The sequence below is a fragment of the Lacerta agilis genome, chromosome 5 (assembly GCF_009819535.1).
Source record: "Lacerta agilis isolate rLacAgi1 chromosome 5, rLacAgi1.pri, whole genome shotgun sequence".
In the NCBI taxonomy this organism is placed as follows: Eukaryota; Metazoa; Chordata; class Lepidosauria; order Squamata; family Lacertidae; genus Lacerta; species Lacerta agilis.
The window spans coordinates 46,115,735-46,131,432 of NC_046316.1; positions in this window are offsets into that span (position 1 = coordinate 46,115,735).

Sequence of the window (15,698 nt, forward strand, 5' to 3'; positions counted from 1 at the left end):
AAGAAAAGTGACTCCACAACACCATTGCAATAGCTACAACAGCTCCCCTTTTTTATTTTATGAAGTGTTTTTCCTATATTAGTGCCATCCATCAGTGGGAAAGGGCATGTGAAAATTCCAACATCTTCATAAACAACTTGGATGAAGGAACTGAGGGGATGCCAATCAAATTTGCAGATTACACCAAACTGGGAGGGCTAGCTAATGCTGTAGAAGACAGAATCAGGATTCTTGAACTTTGATCCTTAGATACCAAATGGATTTCTATTTTGGTAAGCCTCTGTCCTGTTCATCATTGAGCCACCAGATTTTCAACACTATCCTAGTAAAGCCTGCTCCTGTTGTTTTCCATTTCCACCACATTCACTAAAGTTGACTTTTTGACTTCCCCATAATGGAGAAGGGCTGTTGTTACTCTGACTACTAGTGACAATCTAAGCTTGACAACCAGCTGATATGGAGCCTTGATGGGCCAAGCTTGAGTGACCAGCTGTAATTATGTACATGTTGAAAACACCATCTGACAACATGCTGAAGTACACTAATGCATTGAAAACAATTGCCCTTAAGCACAGCACTCTTCAAAATGAGGGACAAAATGAGGTACCGGTATATAAAATCCCCAGGGAGGACCTTAGCTGTGAATATGAATTTAAGTGCACCTGAAGAGAGAAAACAGAAACAGGCTTGAGAATGAAAAGTGACCTGAGTCTCTCCTTGTGTTTATTTAAATCTCCCACTTATAAAACTAGAGACTATTTTACAATCTGCAAAGCCTCTTCACAAAATATCTCTGCCACCTTCTGTCAAACCTCTAGCAGAAGACAGAAACCTCTTGCACAAAGCCCCTTCCCTACAGAATGCCAGGCATTGCTGGGGTTATTATGTGACAGAGGGTGTTTATTACATGGGAAATCACCTTTTCATAGGAAATTGGTCCCCTTGTGATTTATGTGGGGATTATCTCCATGCCAAAGTAACAGAAGGCTGAATGCTCTGATGATTTCAACTGTGTATATGTTGAACATTTGTAAACTCAATGTTTGTCGTCAAAATGCCCTAGGATGGTGATGTTACAAGATACCAGATGAACAGATCCATTTTAAAATATTTCTTATGAGGCAAATATCACCTTTTTGCAGGAAACTCAGGAGGAAAACATTTAAGGAAACCTTTTGAAGTTCATTCCAACTATAGCAATCAAAGATTCATTTGAACACAGCACAGTGAAATATGCCATAAATCAATAAACTGCATCATATGCTGACTGGAGGAGGGGATGTTATGTAAATATGGCCTGGATACTGGTCATTTGGCAGAAGCAAGGAATTTGTTTGGGTGAAAGGGGCCCATCAAATTAGCAGATTAGAGAGTATAATTTATGGAGAGAGACTGAGGTAAAATACAGTTCTGCCTTTGTTATCAATCCCCTATTCACTTTTGTTGTTGTTGTTGTTGTTTAGTCGTTTAGTCGTGTCCAACTCCTCGTGACCCCATGGACCAGAGCACGCCAGGCACTCCTGTCTTCCACTGCCTCCCGCAGTTTGGTCAGACTCCTGTTTGTAGCTTCGAGAACATTATCCAACCATCTCGGCCTCTGTCGTCCCCTTCTCCTTGTGACCTCGATCTTTCCCAACATCAGGGTCTTTTCCTGGGAGTCTTCACTTCTCATGAGGTGGCCAAAGTATTGGAGCCTCGGCTTTAGGATCTGTCCTTCCAGTGAGCACTCAGGGCTGATTTCTTTAAGAATGGATAGGTTTGATCTTCTTGCAGTCCATGGGACTCTCACGAGTCTCCTCCAGCAGCATAATTCAAAAGCATCAATTCTTTGGCGATCAACCTTCTTTATGGACCAGCTCTCACTTCCATACATTACCACTGGGAAAACCATAGCTTTAACTATACAGACCTATTCACTAGTCTTGTAAAATACAGTTCTTCACAGAATCACATTCTCCATGATGAAATGGTCACATAAGTTAAACAAAACTACATAGGTGTTGTTGTTCTTTGGGGGTGATCAAACTTGTATAAGATGTATAATGTCTGAGGAGCTAATACAGGCTAAGCTCATGCCATACATTTAAAGCATATTTAAACGACAGCTCCCAGGAGTATGGGGGGGGGGGGTTCAATGTGTGGTGTAGATGCAGCCCTAGGTCCTGCTCCTCAATATCTTTAGCAGCAAGCAATCCAAATCACCTTCTTAAAGGTTAAAAAATAAAATTCCAGTGCTTGTGTGGGAATTAGGGAGGGTAGAAGGGGGGGAATACCCCATAGGATTTCATTTAGTTTAAGTATGAACAATTAAGAGGATAAATTCTTGTTATTTCATTCCAAAATGCTCTATTTGCTGTTGATACTTCCCTAAATGAAAGAATGATCACACCAAACTATAAACATACAAATGTAAAAGGGTGTTGGAAAAGAATAAAGGGGGGGGAACAGGCAAACAATGCTTCCTTGCAAAAGAAAAGTTATCCAATTGTTCATATAGGGCAGTTCAGAGGTGTGCTTATTCATCTCCCACTATGAAAATGTAATGTGGCCATGAATGGATAATTAATAATCAAGTGGGAGAGGGCAACATAAATCGCAGTGCTGTGTTTGAATAGCATAATTCTAGAAGATCTGTATGTGTGTTCTCCTTGCCTTACCCAATTTCACAAAGGACTAAGGCCTAGGGTTGCGAGGTCAGGAGATCAAAGACCCTGAAATTTCAAGGCCCAAATCTGAGATTTGGGGTGACCCTAGTGATGTCACAAGTGGGCCCTGGTGGTATCATTAAGCATGAAACATTAACCCTGAAACTTAAGTTTGTGAATGGCTCTTATGAACAGCAGGTGTTCACTGATGCAATTGCCAGTTAGTACTTTAAACGTTTAATTTCCTTCTCACCTCACTATTTACCCACACACACCCTTCACCAATACTTATATCATTATACAATTGACTACTCTTTAAGGTGCCCCAGTACATTCTTGCTTGTTCAGAATAAAAGAAAATACATCGGAACATGTAATGTTAATAACAGCATATGAGATCACCTGTAGTGCAAGTCTAACTTTCTGGCATATAAATCAATCTGGCAGAAGTGGGGAATGATCAGGTGGGTGTGGTGTCACTATCACAAAGGAAATTCTGAACCTCTTTCTGAATTCACAATTTATTTCCCAAGCCCTGTGTTTAAGACACAGTATGTGATGGGTTTTCCAGTCCACTTAAGTAAAAGTGTCAAGGATACTCTTCACCTTTCAAAACTTTTATTTCATGCACAGACAATTTATTCCCCAAATTCTGTGTTTAAGACACAGTTGGAGGAGCCAAAAATACCACTGGGCTAGCAGAAGGCCCCTTTCAATCCAGATTTTATTTGAAACAGTCCAGGTGCTGGAAGGGAAAAAAAACCTTGCTGGACTGGGATTGGGAACTTCCCAATTCAGCCTTTTATTTTTTTCTGCCTGAAAGGCAACCCCCACATCACCCATTTACCCCTGAAATGATTTTCTAGTCCCCACTTAACTCTAAATGAAAATAAATAAATAAAATACCTTTTCCAGGCTATCCAGTCTCCACTCAGTCTCTCAGCTCTCCTGTCTCCTTGGGTCAATTTTTATCCTTGCCTCTTCAGAGCTGGCTCCAGAAGAAGTCGTCATTCAGGAGTTGCGGCAGGGAGAAGAGGCAAAAGGTTTGGTTCCTGCTGCTGCTCTTTTTCATATGCTCATATGCTTTGTTACCTTTTGTGCAACCCCCCCCCCACTTCATGCCAGGCTCATATGTGCACTCATAACAGATTGAGCTCCCCTAAATCTGCCTCTGCTCATAACCCTTCTCCTATTTAGCCCAGTCTATGATTTTCCTCTTCTTGTACCATCCCTCTCACCTCTGAACCCTGGAGGCAAGAGGTTAAATGGGAGGAGGAGGGCACCTGCCCTGAGGTTATGCAATTACATGCAACCAGCTCCTGCTGTGCTGAAGCTTGCAAACTGCATGCATAGTCTTGATCTTAATAGTAATAAAAATTTAAAGGTACTCTTCCCCACCTGGAGATCCAAGCCCTCCCCCTGCTACCTGGGGGGCTGTGGTCACAGGCAAACTTGAAGAATTCAGATTTTCCCTGGGGGTCTGGCAACCCTAGGAAAGAGACCTGGGGCTGCTTCCTCAAGTGCAGACTTTGAATCCTGAATGTGCTGTGGAGGGGAGCTGGGGAGCTTGTCTCTTTGGCAGGAAATGGTGGGCACCATGGCACCTGCAGGCACCATGTTGTTAAGGACAGAAGTGGGTAATATTAAACTAGGTAGCCTAACTGCCTGATGGGATGTAAGGCAGAGCCCTGCATTCCTGGCACAAGGCCGCATTTTTTAATCCTTGGCATAGTACTGGCAACTGAAAAGATTTGTAAATATGTGGGGCAGGGAGAAAGGAGGGATACTGAATACATAACATCTCCCCCTCCTCCAAAGCATTACAGTATCTTGAATTTGGGGGCAGAAGTGAAATTCAAACCCAGGTCTTTGTGGCTTATCATGGCTCACAAGCTGAGTGCCAGCATTGCACCAGGGGGTCTTTCTTCTTGTAAAGACTTCTTTTTGCCCAGGCTCTCCCCGATCCATAAGATAGGACCTTGTTTTTATTTGTCTGAATTCCCTGAAATCCTGTTTTCATTGGTTTTCAACATGCATTTATACTGTTTTACTGGTTTGCTGTATTCTTGTTTAAGTTGTATTGCTTTTACAATGTATGCTGTGTATTTTTTTTAAACAATATTAAGCAGTTTATAAATTATTTTAAATAAAATACGTGGATGTTCACATTGATTGATCCTGAGGCAAGCACCTTACTAGGCCCAGCAGACATATTTCAACTAAAAGAGAACTACTCAAACCGTAGGAGATCCTAAGTTTATTTGGGATGGGGACCACACAGTGACAAAAGCAGTGTGTTCATTTGTTTTACAGGTATGACGGGTTCAAAAGCCCCCAGAGCACAAAAAGTTGGCAACTCAAGCTGAAAGGAAGGAGCCAAGCCTCCTCTGCCACACACAGCTTCCCCTCAGCCTGCTTCTTCTGGTGCTGGTCCCTCCCTCCCTCCCTCCTCCCACTAGTAACTGCCATTTTCCCCTCAGCTGCTATGTCCTTTTTGTGACATCATAGGCCACTTGTAGCTAACGGCAACAGCTGAGAAGGCATCAGCACAACCTCCCTAGCAAGCTAGGCCTGACAATTGTGGTGGCATCTCAGCAATGATTTGATCATTATTTAAAATATTTATAGCCCATACTAAACTCAGGCTTTTGAACGTAGGTTATCTGTCTTTAAAGAAAAAGATGGAATGGACATTTGTGAGGGACAGGGATATTTATTTAGAAATATAAGGTGGCTTGCACTTAGGCCCTGCAGCTCTCTTCATTGCTTTCACAGGAGAATTGGGGGGGTGTCTTGAAAAAGTGGTTTGAAGAAAGCTTCTCACTGGACTGGCTTCACACATCCACAGGAGAAAAGAGCACAGAGACAAAAAGCTCTTACCCAGATTGCTCCACCAGCTTCTGCTTGGCAACTTCGTCCGCTATCTTCAGCCTGCCAGCTTGCATGGGTTCATCTATTCATGAATATCCACCAGTTTCCTTTCACAGATCATCTTCACGCACATTCAAAACCTCCCATCAGCCAGCTTTCAACTGCCTTCAAGCCATAATCCCTTTCAGGAAGTGAATTTGCCTTATTATCCTGCCACAGCATCCCACAGCCAGATGATCACCTCCAGCCAACTGCCAATTTGTCTCCAAAAAACTGAGGAAAAAGACTGCTGAATGTCTCAGCTGTTCCTGTGTTCTGCTGGGAAGAGGAAATGGCCCACCTTTATATCCACTCAGCTGCCATGTACTTTTGAGGTGTCACAGGTTGTCCACAGTCAACGGCAACAGCTGGGGATGCATCAGCATAGTCTCCTCAGGCTTCAGAATGGTGAGTGCACCTCAGCAGTGATTCACTTGTATGTTTGTTTGTTATTTAAAATGTTTATAGACCAACCTTATAGACCAGTGTGGGGTATGCCATAAAATGGTTGTAGGGGACCTTTTTCTGCACAAGGGCTGCATTCCTCTATAGTGAGCCCCACCACCCTGGGGTTGCATGCTAGTGGTGAATGGGCGTCAGAGACAGAGGGGAGTGCCCCAGCCAATGTAAATCTTACAGTTGTACGGTAGGCTATATCCCAGCTATGAAAAACCCAGATGTTTCTGTGCCCCCCTCCCCACCTTTCAATCCACTTAAAGCAAGAAGCATTAACTAAGTTCAAGGAAACATTTCAACCAGGCAAAATCACTTCAGGGTGTGGCATACAGTTGGTGAGGAGTATGGGCTGCATTTGACTCGTGGGCAGGACGTTCCCCACCCCATCAGAAAGCCCAAGGGTTATATCTAACATGAGCTACATTCAATGTAGACCTGTTGAATAAATACTTAGTAACATAAATCCAGTGATTCCGATGGGTCTCCTCTGAGTATTCGGATATCGCTTCAATTATTGAAAACACTAGCCCAAAATTCTAGTTACTGGTAGGTAGCCGTGTTGGTCTGCCGTAGTCGAAACAAAATAAAAAAAATCCTTCCAGTAGCACCTTAGAGACCAACTAAGTTTGTTATTGGTATGAGCTTTCGTGTGTAGGCACACTGAAAGTATCTGAAGAAGTGTGAATGCACACAAAAGCTCATACCAATAACAAACTTAGTTGGTCTCTAAGGTGCTAATGGAAGGAATTTTTTTTATTTTGTTTCGACCAGCCCAGAATACACTAAAAAAAGCTAAATAGAGCAAAAGGGTAAAATACTAGGTTAAAAAAAAAACCATAAAAACTTGAGAGCACTTAGGCTGGTGACCAAAATTGTTTGTAATTGATTCCTTATTGTGAGAGTTAAGTCTACAAAGATGCTTGAATTTTCTGCTCCGCCAATGATTGCCAGAAAATGTATTAGGCTCTTCCTGTGCCTGTACATTAGGCTCTGGCCTTCTTCTTTTTTCCCTTTAGCAACACCTCTGTTGCATGAGACATCTAAGGATCCAAGCCATTCTAGAGGCAGAAATATTTTGGGCCAGGAAGAATATTAAGTAAATATACTCCAGAGTTCCATATCTTAAAGCTGTGAAAATAGAAAGTCAGATTATCTATTTTCAGTGGTACAAAGTGTCAAGCTTTATTTATTTATTCCTATACTGTCATTCGCCACAAAAGGCTACAGGGTGGCGGACAAAAATAAGAGAATATAAAAGCATACTATGGAATTAAACAGAAACAATAAAATAATCAACCTATAAAATAAGGATCCTTGGGGTAAGCTGCTCTTTCGTAGGGAGGTCATTCCGCAGACATGGAGCCGCCAACAAAAAGCAGTTCAAAGGAGTAGGGGGGAAAGACATTGCTATATACACTAGCAACCAGAAGAGGGAAAGTGTTGGGATGTTTTCACTGTCCCCACCAATCTCCTTGCACAAATGCAAAGTATCTCAGGACACTAGGTCTGAACACAGGTCCTCATCATGGAGGTTTCATTCCATCCCCCCCACCCCCAAAAGATGGCTCCATGTGATCCTGAGCAGCTAGGACTTGGTCAGCCACCATTGGTGCCTGCCCCAGATGAGACTTACCGGTAACCAAATCCTAGGCAGTAGTCTGGTTTTTATGAACATTGCTTCAATGTGATTCCAACCAGACCACATGCTTGTTGGCCGCAGAGGTGCTTTTATAAGCGATCCAGTAGACCCACCAAATATGTGAAGCAGGTCAGTTATGGCATTCACATAATGCATAAGCACTTCCATCACTATTACAACTCAGACTGCTTTACAGCCTATATCAATGTGGCAATAAGATCCAAACAAGTAATTTTTGAATAGCTACCGGTACATCAAAATCAGTGGGACCACTTCAAAACCCTGGAGTAACTTACTTGAAGACAGCCATGGTGTCAATGTGGAGTGATGGAGCATATTAGAATGATGACCAACTGTACCGACATAGTCATAGTCTAGCTTTATTTACTTTTTCATATACTTTCACATCCCTAAGTAGCCCCAAAGCCGATGGTGTTGATACCTAGCAACATCCCCAACTCTGCTTTTATACCAAGACTCAGAGGTTCAGAACCTCCCTCAGAATTCTTCTGTCAGTAGGCCCCTTAGAAGGCCCCTAAAACAAGAGTGTGGGGCATTATGGATGGAAGAAGCCATTCTTCAATAGCAAACACAGTGTCCCTCCCCACACAATCCATAAGTCAAAAATTGTATAGTAAATACAACACAGAAGTTGATTGTCCACAGTAATGAAGCTGTCTGATGAAGCAGCATTCATATTACTAAAGAGCTTTTCTGCAAAGCACAGAGCTGGGGTGGGGGTGGGAGAGAGATTAGGTTACCAAAACCTATTACTGGTCATTCTGGCCTGACTCAACCACACATTGAGATAGCTTGTATTAAGATTTCTTCCTAGCTTTTATCTTTCAGGATCTTAAACAGTCATTTTTCTCTAAGCATAACAATTTTGTCTATTGACTGGTCATCTGAAACTTCTCCATGTAGCTTCTATGACATCATGCCTTGGATGCTTTGATGGATGATTCCTTGAAATATTTTCTTGAATTTTATAAATGCTTGGTAGCAGTGAGGAGTGCCTTCTCTCTCTCTCTACTGCGCTGATTCAATGGGTACTAGTTAGTTGTCTGCTACAACAAATGGATTATTTTTTCCTATATACGGTACATAAAAATTTGATGTTGCTGCCACACTGCAGTTCACATGGCTGCAGCATGTAAATTTACACTAAGATTGCTTTCTTAGGCAGAGAAATAGTAGGTAACATAGCATCAATAAAAGTTGTATATGCTGCTGCTGCTACTACTACTACTACGACTACTACTACTACTTCTTATTATTATTATTATTATTATTATTATTATTATTATTATTATTATTATTATTTTATTATATAGCTGGCCATAAATATTACCTGAACATTTTGCAACAAAACAATGTTAAAAATACAATCTATAATTTTAATAAACAAAGAAGTAAAGGCAGTCAAACCTCCCCTGCCCCCCCAAATCTCTAAACCTTCTTTACATAAAACAATTTACTGCCAAGATTTAGAGAACAATTAATAACAGGTCCATTAATAAGGTGAATCATCAAAGGCTGTTTAAAACACTACACCAAGCATGGAGCTATGTCTGAAAAGCAAATTCCCTAACCCTAGACCTGCAACTGATCAAAAGATAGGAGATATGAAGCAGTCATAATTGTCAATTTTAAAATGAAGAGAAATGAGAAGTGAGGTGGGGTGGTAGTGGCACTTTTCAGTATCCCTTAATGGCCTTTTATGTGGTGGAAATAATGGAAGGACAGCAACCTGATGCATAATATCCCAGTCATCAGTTAGTTCCTGCTGCTGGAGGTCATGTGGTTAATGATAAGTGTTCCCATGCTAGGACACTGCAGTACCAGGGCTTGTGCTGCTGCTGTGATATGAAAACTCCAATGCTGGTGTTGCTGAAATAGCAACTTCCCTTCCATTGAACCAATATAATGAGGGCCCATTCTCATTACTCCCTCAGTGTGTGTTGGCTGTGGAATTAAGTAAGCCTATGTTATGTGTCAAGCAAGTAAACCCAGGGTGAGCGAACGGTGCCGGTGTCATACACAGAATGCAGGCTTGATCAACTTTAGACATTTCACCTCAAAATGTAGACTTAGGCTGAATGTAGCATGTAAATTTTGCAGGTCAACCACCTTGCCACAGGCTGATGCAATTAGAACTCCACACTGCTTGTTCCTGAGGTGGAAATGATACCTCAGAATATCTGCAAATATATTAACGGGCATCAAGTGTTACAAACATTTTGTCTTATCCTTTTCACTGGTTCCCAGTCCTTCTCCAGACCTAATTTGAAGTGCTAGTTTTGACCTTTAAAACCCTTTGCAGTTTGTGACTTAAGCAGTGTTATGGTGGGAGGGTTGCAGAGGAAGACCTTTTTTCAGAGCAGTAGCAATGACAAGTGATTTGCCTGAGAACCATGGTAACTGACATACCCTCTTTGCTCCAGCAAATGAATGAGTGAATTCAAATTTGGATGTGACCAATTAACATAGAAGAAGTCAGAGGTTGGATGCTTCTTTCCTTTTCTTTTATTGGGTTCCAACTTCAGGCTTGCCTTTTAACTGCAACACCTATTTGAGTGTTTTGCATTTCTGACTGAAAGCTTAAGGTTGCATTTCAGCTGGTTGAAGATCTATTGTTGAAGGTCAGTGGGTTTCTCAAGCTGAACCTATGCAGTCAGCAGAAAGTATATTGATTTCAATGATGTTTACGTCAAGCTGGGAAACAATTTTGAGGACTGCAGTCATGCAGATTCTAATAAATTGGATCTTGTATTATGTAATGCTATTTGATGTGTATGTGTTTGAGTATAACAATGGATCAACATATTTGCCTTTACTTTTGGACTTTTGTTAGCTATGATCATGATGAGTTCCTATACTTCAAAGTTTACCACAACACCATTGTACTTCACTATCAGAAGAATTCCCTGTTCTCACATTGCCTGCTGTTTCTTGATATCTTTGTCTGACACTTTCTTCCAAGTACCCAAATGAAATATGGTAGATAGAGAAAGGTACTTTTCAATAGTGGTCCCTGAGTTGTGGAATGCTGCCCCCAGAAGGGCCCACTTTTTGCTTACTTTAAAACCTATATACGTGATACCTTCTATGGTCTCAGGCCTTTTAAATCTTTATTATGCTGCACCTGACATTGTTTTAGCTTTGTGAAATTTTTCAGCTTTGCGCCAGTTTTAAATATTTAGCGCTGCCATGTTTTATTCTCCTGTTCTCTGCTAAGTGGGTTGTCCTATTTTAAACATGTAGTTCTGCTGTGTTTTAATTTATTATAATTAATTATAAGGTGAATGTAGTACAACAGAATATTCTATCCCCTCCTCTCTGTGCACCCACTAAATCTGATTCTTCATAGGAACATTTTTACTGCACTGCTGATGTTGATGGAAGGGCCAGGGTCAGGGCTATGAACAGTCCTCCTCACATGGCTTACTTTTAACTCGTCAGTGTTGCAGCTGTCCATGCAACTCTGCATGCAGTATTCCAAGTCCTCTGGGGCTTTAAGGTTATGAAAAGGAGTGGGTTTTTTGTTTCTTTCTTTCTCCAAGGAATTGATGCAAAGCTAATATTAGAGTGATCAGAAAAGATTGCAGCCAGATGAACTGAAACCATATGCTAAATGAACTGAATCAGATGAGCAGGGTGACTTTAACTGATCAGTAGATCAGGGTCATTCAAAACTTGTAAGTCGAAAGCAGGCTGCAAAGTGCTATATAAAGATAATTGAAATGAAGGGAGCAACTTAACAAAACCGCAAATGAAATTCAATGTGGATAAGTGTAAAGTGAGACACATTGGAGAACTAATCCCGTGTAACGATAATGTTGGCTCCAAAAAGGCAGTTGCCAAAGCCAACCTGGTGCTGTTGTTGTCTTTTCTATATTTAACAGTCCTGGAATGCCAGCTTTTGAGGCTGTGCTTTTTCAGACACAGCAAATTAGGCCTTAATTCCAATAGAGAAATGCATGCTATTATCTGAACATTAGAGATCATTGTCAATATGTGTTAAGTGACAAAAATTAAGAGATAGGGAGCCATCCATTATCCCCATGTTGTGTCTCCCTTTTCTGTTCCAAATGCCCCCTTTCCTTTGTCACTCTAAAGTGACTTATGTCATCAAGGAAAATATGATTTATTGGAGGATGCACATCATTTTTCAGAATGTATGATGACTACTCCCATAAAAAATAGTGAGCAAGATGATAGTTCCTTCCATGAGTTGTATAGAACACTATCTGTGAAGGTTAGGTCAGGTTTTATGTCAGCAAAGTACATTGCCAACCCATGATAATAAACAGTTTTTAAACACCAAGGCAATCTAATACCCTAATTATAGGTCTAGTCCAGTAAAACAGTTCCTGTCAATTCCGTTATCAGTTTCACACCACAAATGGTCCTTGCTAATGAAGTTCCCTGCTCGTGAATATGAATGGTTAGTGTTTTTCCTCAATATGCCATATCGTAGCTGCCATCTGGAGGCACATTTTTCTTGTGATAGTGGTTTGATACAGAATGTCTAATATTTGAGAGCAGTTTGCTGCAGAGATCATACCAACTCTGAGGAGAGTCTCCACACTAGGCACAGCTCTGAAGTACTAGGAATGTGTGGCAGTATTTCCATAAAGCAGATGTGAGGAACCTGTGCCCCCACCCCGATATTGTTGGACTACAACTCCCATCAACACTGACCCATTGGCAATTGGCAATTCTGGTTGGTCCTGCTGGGAATTGGAGTCAAACAACATTTGGAAGGCAACATTTCTGCCTAGAGCTTTCAGTTATTATGCCTCCTCTGTGGAGCCACTGCCATTCAGGAATACTTCTATAGACTTTCACATGGTTTAGGTCCTATTACATAGGATCTAAATTTGAGGGTTCATTTTCCATAGATGAAACAACCGAAACTTTTTTGGGGGGTTGGCTAAAAGGAAGTTCTCTGATTAGCAAAACATTCTCATATTTATTTATTTAACATTTTTAATTACACCTTTCAGAAAACATTTCTCATCATATGGCAAATATATGAGTTAAGCATGCAACAGTGTTTAAACTGCACATAATTTAAAACTTGGAAAAACTGCCAAAGACGTTATAAAATAGTCCTCTCCCTTAGAACAATACAGCCCTGAACACAGTGTAATAAAAATAAAAATAACTTTACAGGAGTAGCCCTTTTTAAAACAATTTTTTAAAAGCTGCAGAGAATAAATACTGCAGGGATGGGACCTGCCTAATCTCCCTTGGAATATCAAAATCTGGAGAGAGGATGCTGCAATAAGAGAGGAAGAGTTCCTCTTCCTGCCCATTTGTATGAGTTCTGCACTGTGCCAAGCTGTAACAAGAGGGTGCTGAAGGTAAAGGAAATAGATTCTTTACCGAAGTAACTATGGCAGGTGGCAGGGGTTGACTGAATATCCTACAGTTGTAAAGACTGACTGATAAAGAACGAGCTTTGTTAAAAAGGAAATGAGGGGAAAGACATGACACCATACAGTTCCTGCCACCCAGGGACTAATTCATGTGTGCTCCCTGAAAGGGAACATGATAGCTTGAGTGGAAAGGTTCCATTTATTCAAAGGCCAAAGGGGAAAGATTGTTTAAAAAAAAAAAAACTTTTAATGGAATTTTGACAAAGGACACCAATGAAACAAAGTGAGACCTGTTCTCTTAACCCAATCATTGGGGAAAATTCTCCTCTGATCAGGAATGTTTTCCAGACAGAAATCATAATGCCAGTTGAAAAAATGGAAGTATCCAAACAGTGTTGATGCTACCAATGGGGGTAAGTTGGGCTGGTAGGGATGTGGGGGAAATTTGATTAATTTCAATTTTAAACACAAACCTACCTAAGACTTCCCACAGGCATCTGGTTGACCACTGTGAGAACAGGATGATGGAAAATATGAGCCTCATCCAACAGGCTCTTCTTACGTCCCTGTGTTCACATCTTATGTTCTAATTCACACTTTCTGAAACTATGTTAATGGAAACCCAGCTATATTTTGTACTCTTCTGAAGTGTGTGATGCAGTCCTCCAGCCAAGTAATATGTATAACAATGCCTATACTGGGCCAAATTGTGCATAAAAATGAATATACTCATGAAAATAACATAAAAAATGCATTATATTATAGGAAATCGCTTTGCAAAGATTTGTATATTAAGAGAAATTCACACTAAGATGCTGATGAATTTTCATTAGGACCTTTTTAAAGTGGAAACTGATGTGAAAATGTTATAAATTGACTGGAGAAATGAGAAATGGAGAGGAGCCAAAATGGACAGGTTTAATCATCCATGGGGACTGGTAAAAGTAATACAATAGGGAGTGGGAGCTGGTGATCAGGGATGGAAGAGAGGAAAGACAGTAATGCCAAATAATGAGGAGTTTGGAATTGCAATGGTGCTGTCATCTACATAAGAACTTTTTCTGTTAGAAGATTGGATATGCATAACACGGGAGGATTCACACTGAGAGATTCTACAAACACAAGGCATTTAGGAAACATGGCCACACAGGATAGCTACTCCATGGAAGCCATGACTTACATTCCCCCCCCCCCCGTGAAGATCTTTCCAGCTGACAGTGGCCCTCCGTGACCACCAGCAGTGTCTATTCAAATGCTGAATCCCACAAGGATATAATGCACAAATCACAGGAGCCCTGTGTCCCTTGCCATAGACAGAGGGAAACAGTAGGGCAACAGGCCCAAGTGGAAACACAAGCACTCTGGTTTATCCAGACATTCTCTTTCCCCCTCCTGCCTTTTTTCTACCTCCCCTTGTTCCCACTCAAACCCAGGATAGAAAAATCATCCCACTTTTTGGGAAGGAAAGTGCCAACCTGTCACTGAAAAAGATGTAAGCGGAAGAAACATTTAATACCGAGAAAATATTTCTGGGTGCTCTCACAAAAAAGAAAAAGCAATGGGAAGGTGAGGCTGTATATGTGTATGCGAGAGAGAAGACAGTACTCACTGTACTGATAAACTTTAAAATGTGATTTACTCTGTGAAGGCAGCAGCCTCAGACATCAAAGCTTCAGATTCAATGCAGTGTCAAAAAACCATGAAGCTTTAAGACTCAACCAAGCATCGACACCAAGCTGAAGAAGAAGCTTTTACTCTCGACACCGCTGACTGAACGGATTAGGCTTTAAAACACACACACACACACAGAGAGAGAGAGAGAGAGAGAGAGAACCCTTCATAGCCTTCTCTCTCTAAAAGCTGCTAGTGGGGAAAATAAATGACTGAATTTTGAGTGTTTGCCCAAGTGCCTCCTTATTTATCCACTGACTTCCTCCTAGTTCTCTGCAGTAGTGCGAATGCGCTAATGAATTAATTATAACCAAGATATCCAGTGCCCCTTGCAAGGAGCCCTTGGTTCTGTCCTGAACTTTTCAATGGAGCAGTTATGCTGGAAGGGTGAGGCTTCAGGTTGCAGCCCCATTTATTTATAAACTGAGTTATTTTGCAAACAATAGCAGGCAATATTTAGCTTGGGGTTTGAAAGTGTATCTAATATTCAAAACCCACTTTGGAATTCCCTACCCTCTCTCCCCACCAAGATTTCCCAGTGACTTCGTACAGCATATGACCTTCACGTTTCAGCACTAAAGCCATTAGTCAAATGGCAGGTGCTTTCTGAGCGGTCAACCAAAAAGACTGGCATTGACTTTAATGAGCACTTTTTTAAAAACCACCTATTACTTTCAACCAAGATTGTGGTTCTACACAGGGAGTAAAAAATGCACAAATTAGTAAAATAAGATTAAAACTACCAATTTCTTACCACCTTTACTTTAGAAATCTACAATTTCTTCCGTGGGCAATTTCTGCTACAATATACAGCAGCGTAAATCAGAAATAATAACATTGATTCTTCTTTTTCTTCTTCATCATGCATTGATCTCTCTTCTCAAGCCTGATGCAGAAAGGACCATTTAGCAGAGAAGAAAAACAATGGCATGAAACATCCCTAGTAAAAAAAAAAATCTAGTTACCTCTAAAAGGCATCCCTCCTGGCTCTTA